Below are 13,449 nucleotides of genomic sequence, written 5' to 3'. Positions count from 1 at the left end.
GAAAAGCAACACTTGGGACTTCTTTGCCAATAACAGATTTGTTTTCATTATTAGGGATGACTGTTTTCAAGTTGGAACAGAACTGGCAACTGGACGTGCTTTCATGGGAATTTTAAAGATTCCATTTTTCTTGGGGAAAGAAGAAATAGGAGCCAATGGAACAGCAATTAAATCCATAGTTGAAAAACAAATGCTACTAAGGCACAGATGATAATCATACAAGAATTGTAAAGTCTCTTGTTTTCTCAGGCTCCCAGAACAGGGCAGCCCTCTAAAATCTCATGCCAGCTGTCAGTGTCTATTTCAGGGGTTGTCCCTCCCATATATCTCTTTGGCAAATTCTTCTCTCTTTGACCCAAATCCTAGCTTCTAACATAACCCGGGAAACCATGAGGGGGCCATGTGCTGCTTCATGTAGTACCACAGGGTTCTTTCTCCATGTGGCATTTTCCTGGAATGGAGACTCACTAATCACACAACAGGAACTGTTAACTGAGTCATCTGTCCAAAAGCCTATCCACCCTGCCCCTCCATTGCCAGGTGAGTTGACACACCATACAAGAGAAAAGAGGAAATTGTAGCTAGCAAAATCAATATCCCCTCTCATGTGCCTTGTGTATTTTATTCAGAAAGGATGCTAATCAGAGGTATCAGTCTGGGGCTAAATCAATGCTAATAACTGGCCATGGAGGTACAACATCAAATCTTATGACAAGTGTGCTTGTCTTGAGCAAGAGATTTCTTGTGGCTTAAAAACTTACTACCCTATCAGGAAGATAGTTTGGTGGTTCCATGAAAATTTAGAATGGATAAACAACGGTGTCCTACCATAAAGCACAGGGAACTATGTCCAATCTCTTGAAGTAGAACATGATGGAAGATAGTACGAGAAAAAAAATGTATATATATGTATGACTGGGTCACAATATTGCACAGCCAAAACTGACACAACACTGTAAATCAACTATACACTAATAAAAAAATATTAAACATAGAATTACCATGTGACCCAGAAAGTCCATTCCTAGGTATATTCTCCCTAAATTGAAAACAAATACCTTGCCAAATCTTTGCACACATATGCTTAGATACATAATAGCCAGAAGGTGAAGACAACTCAAAATAGAGGAATGGGTATCCATACTCTGGTATAGCCATGCAATGGAATATCATTCAGCCATAAAAAGGGATGAAGTTACAGTTATTCATTACATCATGGGTAAATTTTAAAAACCTGCTAAGTGAAAGAAGCAACACACAAAAGATCACATGTTGTATGACTGTGTTTACATGAAATGTTTAGAATAGGTAAACATAAAGACAGATAGATTGGTGGTCACTAGGAGGTGGTTGGAAGAAGGAATGGAAACTAACTAATTGCTAAGTGGCTTTATTTTGGAGTGACAAAAGCATTTTGGAACTAGATAGATGTGATGTACAGCATAAATGTACTAAATAATACTGAATTATTCAGTTTAAATTGGCCAATTTTATGTTATTGAATTTCATCTAATTTTTTAAAACCTGCTACTAAAGCCTGCAACCTCCTCTGAAATGTAAGAAAGAAGTAAAGATGGATTGATGAATGGGCAGACATAAATACATGGTACAACACAAAGAGGAAAATGTTAATTATAGAATCCAGGTGATAAGTACATGGGTGTTCACAATAAGTTCCATGTTTTGAGAGATTCGAAAATTTTTGCAATGAACCGTTAGAAAAATAATAAAGCCTAGTACTTACTGTGTCATCAGGCAGTTGGAAAGGAGGTATCAAAAGCCTGCTTTCCAATGTGGGTCTTCTGATCTTGGTCCTGAGCAGAACATGTTTGGGAACCAGTCAGGATAAACTAGCTGAGCTTTGGCCCCTGCACATACTCCTCACTTCCCCTCTTCATTCTCATTATCTGCACACAATGCCCCTTTTCATGATAATAATTACCACTCACAAACACAGGCTACAACCAGACCCTGTGCAAGTAACTAACACTCATTGTCTCCAATCCCAATAACACTCAGAATACTTTACAGATGAGAAACTTTCCATAATAGTGAGTGAAACCAGACACAAAAGAGTGATATATTTTATACAAGCACATTGTATAAGCAGTAGAAAAACTGATAGGCAAAATGTTCTTATGCTGTTCAGAGGGAGGATGATGTTACCCTTGGGGGCAGTTGATTGGAAGAGCTCACAGGGGGTTTCTGGGCTGCCATGCTGATACCATTTGTTTCTTTATCCAGCCTTGATTACACAAGTTTGTCCCCTTTGTTAAAAGCCACTGATTTATATGATACACACCTTCCTGTATGTCTAGTCTATATCAATGAAGGTTTAACAAAACTAAATGAATGAAATAAATAAGTCAAACTATTAAGTAAAAGCAAGAACAGGAATGCTGAAAAGATCAATTAAAAATAAAATTAAAGATGGAGAAAACACAAACAAGCAATATTAAGAATAAGAAGAAACATCACTGCCACTATAGAAGAAAGTGCAATTTTATAGCAGAATACTGTATATATAAAGATTTATTCCAGTGGCCTTGGATATCTTGATTAAATGGATACTTTTCTAAGAAAACAACTAAAATCAAAATTGTAGGGAAGCAGCAGGTAATCACAGATGCCATTGCTGGCTGGAATCTAAACAGTAACTGAATTCACAAATCTCTCTGCTCTTGTTAGCAACCTGGAAGGGCCACCGCAGCACGTACACACAGACTGACCAATTAGTGCATGGCTAAGGGCCACTATGCATTGCAGGCCCCTTGATCTTCAGAAGCTATAAAGCCCTGCCAGAGAAAGAAGGTGGTAGGCAGCACCACAGTCAGAGTCTAAACCCATGTCTTAGGAAACTGCAGAGCACTGGGCTGTGTCCTTGTCTTGGATGCCTTTCTGAGGTCAGGTGATGACTAGGTAAGGTCAGATGGCTCGAACCTATTGGACAGAAACAACACTACATTGGGGATAGGAATGGTATTTTTGTTGTAATAGGTATCCTTTTATTAAAAACGAGAAGCTGAACCCATATACAAATCCCTGGGTCTCTCTCCTTTGAAATAAAAAAAGCTTTTGCTTTTCTCCTGAGACTCCCTTGAGCCTCTAAAGGCTGATTCAAGAATTAATGATTAGGAAATGTGAAGATGTAGAAACAAAGGCTAGCCTTTGGGCCAGAAAACTGGTAACAATGTAGACTGTAAATCTGCCACATAGTACAATCAACAACTTCCAGTTCTCTGAAAGATAAAGGCTTGACACACATTCCTAAATTGTTTTGACAGGAAGCAGACCCACACCAGATGAAAAGTGCAAGAACATAGACCCTACACCAGTTAAAAATCAGAAACATGAGGATGCTTGAAACTTCACTTTGATGCCAACCAATCTGAGAACTGTGCACAAGCTGATCATTCATCCTGTAGCCCCCTCCCTCACACTGCCTTTAAGACCCCTTCCCTGGGAGTTTCCGTCGTGGCGCAGTGGTTAACGAATCCGACTAGGAACCATGAGGTTGCGGGTTTGATCCCTGCCCTTGCTCAGTGGGTTAACGATCCAGCATTGCCGTGAGCTGTGGTGTAGGTTGCAGACGCAGCTCGGATCCCACGTTGCTGTGGCTCTGGCGTAGGCCGGTGGCTACAGCTCTGATTCAACCTCTAGCCTGGGAACCTCCATATGCCGCGGGAGTGGCCCAAGAAATAGCAACAACAACAACAACAACAACAAAAAAGACAAAAGACAAAAAAAAAAAAAAAAAAAAAGACCCCTTCCCTGAAAACCATCTGGGAGTTTAGGTTTTTTTTGAGCATGAGCTGCCCATTCTCCTTTTTGGTGCCTTGCAATAAATGCCCTACCACCTTCACCCTGGTGTCTGTAGATTGGCTTTACTACACAAGGGCACATGGACCCACATTTTGGTTGCTAATAAAGTCACCTTTTGATTGTGTGGGAATGTTATTTTTCTTTAAGTAGATTTTTAAAGAAAAGCCAGGGAGTTCCCGTCGTGGCGCAGTGGTTAACGAATCCGACTAGGAACCATGAGGTTGCGGGTTCAGTCCCTGCCCTTGCTCAGTGGGTTAACGATCCGGCATTGCTGTGAGCTGTGGTGTAGGTTGCAGACGCGGCTCGGATCCCGCGTTGCTGTGGCTCTGGTGTAGGCCAGTGGCTGCGGCTCCGATTCGACCCCTAGCCTGGGAACCTCCTTATGCCGCGGGAGCGGCCCAAAGAAATAGCAAAAAGACAAAAAAAATAAAAAAAAAAAAATAAAGAAAAGCCAACCCATGGGGCATGGAGGGAAGGAACACAACAAAGGCTAAGTTTAGACAATAATCCATTAGCAGCTGGGCAGGATATAGGTGAGGGAGATTTTTCTCTACAGGCTCTGGTTTGAGACCTTGAGATAAGAGAGAAAGAGATGACCAAGAGAATTAGACATTGCAGAGAGGGTCAGAAGATCAAACAGAACCTGAGTTTATAAGGTTAGGATTTCCCATTACTTCAGAAACTTTTCCATTATTTTAGAAAGGTCCTTCCACTATAAAATAAAAAATTCCTAGGCTTTTGCTCTCATTATATAAGGCAAAAGACTAGAAATGATTGAGAAGTAAAGGAGAGGACTTTCCTTGGAGTAGTGGGTGGAAGGGAGCTTTTGTGAGGTGTGGCAGTGTTGGAAAGGAGTTTCAGTTTCTAAGGTAGAATCAGGAAGAGATAAGGTGGCTTGTTTACATCTAGGAAGGAACTAAGCATATTTGTAGCCTGAAAACTGTTAAAGATACAAAAAAGAGAAAATGAAAATAGTGTATGGGGGCAAGATCCCAGATTCAAAAAGATGAGAGACTGTGGGCTCAAGGGTAGGGCTTGGTTTTGGAAAAGAGAGGGGAACAGCCAGGACTAGCATAACCTCTATAGTGGGTGAATAGGGATCCCCATAAGGTATGTGCATTTCTAAACCCCTGGTACTTGCCAGTGTGACCTGACATGGAAACAGGGTATTTGCAGCTATAATTAGGGCTCTCTAGATGAGATCATCATAAATAATGGCTGTCCTTATGAGAAAAAGAAGAGGGAGATTTGAGGCACAAAGACACAGAGGGGACATGGAGGGGACAAGGCCATGTGAAGATGGAGGCAGAGATTGGAGTTATGCCCCGAGGCAAGGAAAGCATAGACCACCAGAAGCTGGCAGAGGCAAGGAAGGAATCTCTCCAAGAGGCTTCAGAGGAAGGATGGCCCAGCTGACACCTTCATTTCAAGACCCTGGCCTGCAGAACTGTGAGGGAGTACAGGTATTTTGTCTGGAGCTATCCAGTTTGTGGTAATTTGTAATGGCAATCCTAGGACATTTAGACAATCCCCAAATTCCAGGTTAAAATTTAACCCAGTAGAGGGAGCAAACCAAGGTGCACTGACAGACCTCAGAGATGTTTCTTCATTGGTCTGGTTAGGAATCCAATCATCCTGGTCAAACATTGTGCCTGGAACAACCATGCCCATATGCTCATATCAACCTCAGCCTTCTTTTTTTTTTTTTGGTCTTTTTAGGGCTGCATGTGCAGCATGTGGAGGTTCCCAGGCTAGGGGTCAAATCAGAGCTGTAGGTGCTGGCCTATGCCTCATCCCACAGCAATTTGGGGATCTGAGCTGCCTTTTCGACCTATACCACAGCTCATGGCAATGCTGGATCCTTAACCCACTGAGCAAGCCAGGGATCGAACCCTTGTCCTCATGGATGCTAGTCATATTCGTCTCTGCTGAGCCACGATGGGAACTCCCCATCCTCAGTATTGAATGTGTCCTTCAGTTCTTGTCTAGCATCCATTTAGCCTTCTGCTTTCCATGGCCCTGGCTGGCAATTCTCACCATGCACCCAATTCTCATCCCAGCTGCTTTAGGTTCAAAGCACAAAAGCTGCTAGTTTCTTTCTCTAAAAATTTTATGTGAAAAATCCAATTAAAGAGGTATGAAGAAAAGGCACATATTTTATACACACACACAAATACACACCCCTGTAGAGAGAGATAGTATATTTCTCCTGGGCATCTACACAAACATTTATTTTCATGGTTGGTCTAACTTACTGCTGATTCCTGCCACTTCTGTTCATGTTCCTCACTTCCTCATAATTTAATGTGCCACAAATTACTGCGTAATGAGACACCGAGTATCATTTATTGAATCATTTTAGCTGCTTAGCTGGGATTCAAAGGAGGATATTAATCCTATGTATCCAATTCATTGAGAAATTCTCAATCTAGAATCACTATAGGTCATCTCGATTCCATAAGGGGCTTTAGGAAAAAAAATATGCACAGTAACACATCCATTAACTCCATATCTATTTAGTATCCACTCATTCCGTATCTATTTAGTATCCATTAACTCCATATCTATTTAGTATCCACTCACTCCCAAATACCTTGCTAGGCATCAGAAATATATGTATGAATGAGAGGAATGAGTCTGAACTTCAAAGAGCTCATGATCTCCTGTGAAGTTGGGAAAAGACAGTGAATTGAACCATATTATCTTACAGTAGAGATAGTTCCACTTAGGGGAATTGGGAAGAGAAGGGATGTTTCTGAGTCAGGGATGGGCTTGTGCTGCACCCTCTCTGTCTGACCCTCTAGATGTACCCTCCACCTTTTCCACCTGCTCTGGGCCCTTGGAAGCATCTCTGTGAGCTGCATCCTCTGGGCATCTGTGCCTTCTGGCTTCCAGATGGATTCAGTCAACAGGAAGACATCCAAGGGTGGAGGAGAGAGCTCCCTTCCTGTCACTCTGCAGGTGTTCTAGGACAGGGTACAGCTTCTGTCTGGAGGCCTCTCTTATGAGTTTGGTCATGTGCTGGGAACTGTTTCTTCTTTCCTGATTCAGCAGTTCATAGCCTTGGGCTGCTTCACCATCCCCTCTTAGCTTCCTTCATCCTACCTCACCTCTATAAATAGTCCCATCATGTGACATCCTTTAAACACTCATGGAGGTGTACCGTCTGCTTCCTGCTGGGACACTAATGAACACTAGGGTCAAGGGATGTGTCACAGATATGGTGACTTTTTTTTCCCCCTGCTTTTTAGGGCCATACTCATGACATATGGAGGTTCCCAGGCTATGAGTCTAATCAGAGCTGCAGCTGCTGACATACACCACAGCCACAGCAATGCCGGATCCGAACCACATCTGTGACCTATACCACAGCTCACTGCAATGCCGGATCCTTAACCCACTGAGCGAGGCCAGGGATCAAACCCACAACCTCATGGTTCCTAGTTGATTTGTTTCCGCTGAGCCACGACGGGAACTCTAGATATGGTGACTTTTGAACTTGTTCCTGAAGAATGAGTAAGATTTCCCCAGGTATATACACATGGGGTGGAGTCTCTCAGGCTGAAGTGAGAACATTATTAAGGCTGGGAGGCCTGGGAGTGCACTGCACATTTATCTTCTTATAGAGGGGCTTGTGGGAGAGTGGTGGGAAAGGAAAGTGGAAAATTGAAAGGCCTAAGGCGTTTGAATTGTATCTTATAAGTGATGGGAAATTCAAAAGACACTGTCAACATTCCAAGCCTTGACTCTCCAGATACCCAGGTCTTTCTACAAAACCTGTGTTTCAGAAGTGAGAGACTGGTGTTAGATCTATGCTGTGGATTTGTGCTTTATTGGTTTTGTACCCTTCCTTGCTTGATGGTTAATAAAATTCACTCTCAGGCTGTGAGCTGAGTAAAGTTGTTGATTTTTAAAAACATCAAATCACTTCAAAAGCTTTTCCTTCTCTGTCCCAGTTTATTGGGACTTCTACATGTGTATTCCAGAAAAAACTATCTGGCACTATGTCACAGTTTCATTCAATTACTGAAAACTTTGCCAAACACGACAGTCTTTCATAAATGCTTATAAAAGGGAGTGCTTAATCAGAGCTAATATTCTTTGCTCAGGTCTCAGGGAGGAGAAGATGAAGGACAACCATCTGGTGAAGGATAGTGGAGGGGGTGCCAAGGGGGAGGCATTGAGAAAAGAGAAAACTCTGAGCAGCATTGTCCAATAGAAATGTAGCATAAATCACAAATGCAAAGGCATGTATGCAATTTTAAATGTTGTAGAAGCACACCAAGAAAAAGTAAAAACAGGGCATTCCTATTATGACTTAGCCGGTTAAGGACCTGACATAGTCCTCGTGAGGATGTGGATTCGGTTCCTGGCCTCACTCAGTAGGTTAAGGATCCGACATGGCCACAAGCTGCAGCATAGGTCACAGATGCAGCTCAAATCCAGCTTTTCTGTGGCTGTGGTGTGGAACTCAGCTACAGCTCCAATTTGACCCCAGCCCAGGAACTTCCATATGCCACAGGTACAGCTGTGAAAAGAAAAAAAAAAAAAAAAGGAAAAAAAGGAAAAGAGGTGAAGCAAATCAAGTGTCCATTGACAGATAAAGGTATAAACGAAACGTGGAAAATACACACAATGGAATATTATCCAATCTTAAAAAAGAAGGGCATTCTGACACATGCAACAACATGGATGGACCTTGAGGGCATTATGCTAAGTGAAATAAGCCAGACAAATACTGTATGATTCCACTCATACAAGGTACCTAGAGTAATCAAATCCACAGAGACAAAAAGTAGAAGAGTGGTAGCCAGGGGCTGCAGAAAGAGGAGATTGGGAGTTGTTTAACAGGTACAGAGCATCAGTTTTGCAAGATAAAAAGAGTTCTGGAGATTTATTATACAACAATCAGAGTATACTTAACATTACTGTACTGCACCCTGAAAAATGCTTAAGATGGTTAATTTTATGTTACATGTATTTAAACATAATATCTGAACAGTTATAAAAACAAGTAAAATTCACTTTAAGAATGTAGTTTATTTAACTCATTTTATCCCAAACATTATCATTTTAATCTGTAACCAAGACAACCTTATTGGGATAGTCTACATGTTTTTAATATTAAGATGTTGAGACCTGATGCACATTTTTACACTTATGGCATACCTCGATTTGAACCAGCCACAGTTCAAGTACTCATAACCACATGTGGCTAATGGCTACCATATTGGACAGTTCAGGTCTAGAGCACTGAACAAAGGCAGGTTCTTGGCTGGGACTCCTGTCTTTTCCTTGCAAGAGCACCAGTGACTTGCCTCATGATGGTACATGTTTTCAGAGCCTTCTTCCATTAGGGACTTTGAGGTAGCACCAGAAATGGGCTGAGACTTAAGTGTTTTTGTGCACCATCATGGCAGGTGGTTCTAAAAGCCTTGCCAGGACCCTAAGTCCCAAAAAGTCAGAAGAGGCCATAGAGCCCACTGCCACTATTCCTGGAGAATCCTGTGCTGTGACTGTTCTGGCCTTTGATCCAGGACACACTTGTTGGTACACCAGTGAGGTGGTACATCTGTGACTTTGGACAAGGTACATAACAATTCAGAGCCTGAGTTTCTTCAGTGGTGGAATAGAGATAAGGATGGTGGCCATCTTACAAGGCAGTTATGAGAATTAAGTCAAAATGCACATACGGAGCCTGAGTACAAAAGGACTGTGCATAGAAAATAGGGCACCATCATTGTTGCTATTATTGCTGCAGTGCCTTTTAGCAGTGCAGTCGTGTTTTAACATTCTATTAGACTTTCCATCATTTCCCTTAGCCAAGGTTTAATAAGTTGATGGCACAGGGATTAAGAATACAGATTCTGGGGGTTGACTTCTTGGGCTCAAGTTGTGGTCTTGACACTTTCAAGTGGCCTTTTGAACCCCTGGCTCCACACACACCCTCCAGCATGACTTCCTTGTCTTTCAATGTTCAAATCTGTAAAATGGGACTAATAATAGTAAACACTGCATGGAATCATTGTGAGGATTAAGTGCAATCATGTAGACAGCACCCTTAAAACACATTCTGGCACATGGCAAACCTTGGGTAAGTGGGGTTGCAGCAGGGAATAAAGCAGACACCGTACTTGCTCTCTCAGAGTATAATCTTACAGGAGACCTAGACCTTCAACCATTAATACAGTAAAGACTGGTGGGTGTTATATGTGAAGTCCTTGCTAGCGACTTTCCTAAATATGTGTGCTGAGAATTGAAAGCCTCTTGTCCTTTCCTTAGCAGACCAAAGTTTATTCTCATGGCAGACCAGGAGTACACTATTTCTCCCCATCTGTCCAGCACCTGAAGTAGGAAGTCCTCCTTTCCTTCTCAGACCACCATCCCATCATTTCCGCTTGAATTCACGCGTGCCAGTGGCCCACCAGTTTTGTGAAGCAGTGTTGCCTCTATTAAGTCCCTGCACACCAAGTCAATAAGGAACACTCCCCAAAAAACCCCACATGAATCAAACCACTTATCTACAAGCAGAAAAATCTGGCTCCCAAGACGCTGTCAGTTTCCACTGGCCTAGGTCAGGGTAAGCAAAGACCTGCTGAGTTGCTGCATGGCTCCTACTGGGCACTCCTGGCCTTTGCACAAATAATTACAACATGAATAAAAGAGATTAGCACTGAAGCAATTTACAGGGGGCTACAGAGGAGGTCAGAACAGCACAGATTAATCTCCAAATTGATCAGATACATGGGAAACATAAAAGAAAAAAATAAACTGTTGATATAATTGTCCTTATATGAGGTAAGCCCTGAAAAAGGAGAATGCTACTGCTCTTGTTTAATCAGAGTTGGCATTCAACCCTGTCAGACCTCCACCACTAAAGCACATGCATTTGGAAAAGTACCCCCAGCAGTGGAGACCTTAAAATATCTTTCTTTTTTTCCCAATAAGCTTAGCCAGCCCTGACCTTGTCGAGGACCCCATTCCCTCTTCTCTGTCAGGCCTCCATCTCCAATCCTGCTCAACGTGGGGGGTTTTCCTCTATCCTGGTCCTTTTAGGGTTGGGGAGGAACACAGAAGTGTCTGCTGGTCTTGAGCTCCAGGGCTTGGAGAGAATTCTGGGCTGGCTCCTTCCACCTCCCAACTGTGACCCCTGCTCATCTTGCCTAGAAACCCTAGTACATAAAGGAGAGCTTCCCCCTACAGAGCTGAAGGGGGAGGCTGCTGAACCTGGATGTTGTCCAAAGTGAGGGGAGCCGAGAGCCTTGTCCTCCAAAGGATGACATTGCCTAGTGGAATAGGGTTCAAAAACAAACTTAAAAGTAACCAGTACCTTTTTATAGGTCTTGATTTAGAGAGATAGAAAAAAATCTAATGCCAATCAGGCTCTATATCAATTGATATTTTATCTAGACCATCTTACAAGTGGTTTAGGACCATGGGAATATGTTTCAGAAGACAGTTTGATAATAGGCAGGAAAAGCCACTAAATTTTTTATATTTTTTACCTCGCTTATAGCAATGTTGAGAATTCATCCTCCATCACTTTTTTTTTTTTTAAGACAGAGACATAAAACTGCTTTATGACAGAACATATTCACAGTGGCATTACAATTATGGGGAAAACTAGAAGCAATTTAAATAGGCAACAATTGCTGAACAGATTGTGGCATATCCACTTAAGGGATTAATTCATTTAATCCAGCCACAATTAACCATCTACAGAACAGCTGTACGGGAAGGTGGGAAAGTGCTTTTGGAATAATACTGGGAAAGAAGCAGAGTAAATGAATATATTCAGACTGTAGTTACAATTGTGTCAAAAAAATGCTTAAATAAAGACAGAGAAAGAGAGAGATAGCACAGAGACAAACCAGAGGTGATACAAGGGTGAGATGAGGAGAGAATCTTCAAACAAAAACAAAAACACTTTGTAATGTTTTCTCAATGTGTGGTTACTGGTGATAGCAAAAATAAATAATAACAAAGCATAGACATTGGGTTACTTCATCTTGCCTCTGTACTTTGGCTTTCTCTGGGTTGCTGAAATTAGATCCTCCCAACCTGGAAGCCAAATCACACCACTGTGCCAGGATGGACTCCAGATAGCATGATATCCCCACTATTGAACCCTTGCCACTGTGATGGCCACTTGAGCCCCTTATCCATGCATCCCCAGCTTTAAGCAGCCTCGTCTGTTTCCCTGGAGTGCCAAGGTATGGGAAAGCTCAGAAAGCACTACCTGGGTGAGAGGATTCCCCATGAGGTTCATCCCTTGGTTCATGTACCACCCATGCCTCATAACAACTTGGGACTTGGGCCCTGACCCTCCAGCAAAACAGCATTCAGTTCTGCTCCCAGGCATCGTCTGACTGCTCCCCTCCTGGCCAAGTCCCAGTGTGAAGTGTCCTGACTCCTGTGCCTTCATCATGCAGAGCTGCTCAAAGCCTGCTCTTAGGATATGCAATGACCAGTCCCTCCTTGGCTCCCTCCTTCTCCCTGTTTTTCCCTCTTCCTGGAGAGGATGAACTTGTATGTATTTACTGCAGATGCTTAAATATGTAAACACTCAACATGACATGCTCAGCCATGTCAAAGCTTCTAAAGAGAGAAAGAAGGGATGAGAAAACAAACACCTGTGTTTTCAGATAACCAGAATACAGCAAGTTCATGACCAGGTGTTCTTTTGCTCAGCACATTATTTAGCATCAGTAACAATAACCCAAAAACACTAACCAGCTCCCTGGGCCACGACATTGCTGCTGGCTGCTCAAGTGCTCAAGCAACAATATTCTCTCCTGCCCCTTTTCAGCTTTAGTCTATCCAGTGTTCACAGTAAATTCCAGAGCTCAGTCAAAAAAAAAAAAAAAAAAAAAAAAAAAAAAAAAAAAAAACTTTCCCAAAGTTCAAGATCAATGCCGTCAGTCCCGAGAGACCTGCTTACTTTCCCTGGGCTGAGCAGATGCATGAAATGCAACCGATGCTTGGGCCATACTCACTAAACTCTTTTAACAGTGACCACTGAGAGGTTAAATTGTGTTGGATTTGGTTTCGTTTACTACAGACAACTCACGCTGAAAACCAGAGATACACAAGTCACCCTCACCCCTCTGCAGTTAACAGGATGTAAGTGCCCCTGCAGAAGAGCTCAGTGGCAGAGGAAGAGAGATCTACACATCTGCAAAAGAAACTTGGGAATGAAAACCTCTTGGGAAGGAAAAAGAGTCCTGCTCAGGAAATCTCTTTCAGGCTGCGCTTTTTGCTCTGTAGCCCACTCTCAAGGATGAAGAAGAAGAGAAAAAAGAAAACGAAAAAATTCCCCACCTGCTGCTCACATTTATTATCATCAGCGGAGAAAATGCAAGTGCGTGTGAGCCCACTCTTGCCTCTCCTTTGGCAGAGGAGAACAGATCCCCAATGCACTTGTTAATTGTGTAAACCATCCCTCCCACCCACAGCCACACGTAAAGCTCCAGCCCACCCAAGCACGCCCACCTCACAGCCAAGCCCCCTCCCCAGCATTCCTTTCCAGTTGCAGAGAAATCATAAAATGCTACTCACATGTGGCAGTTTCAGCTTCCCCTTCCCTCTCCCCAGCCTGAGCACTGGCTCCGGTTGCTGCTGCAGCTG

The sequence above is a fragment of the Sus scrofa genome, chromosome 12 (genome assembly GCF_054392235.1).
Source record: "Sus scrofa isolate SSC_HxYL_T2T_F1_AM1 chromosome 12, Sscrofa_HxYL_maternal_Yorkshire_Landrace_v2.0, whole genome shotgun sequence".
Lineage (NCBI taxonomy): Eukaryota > Metazoa > Chordata > Mammalia > Artiodactyla > Suidae > Sus > Sus scrofa.
Note: the sequence above shows the minus strand (reverse complement) of the source record.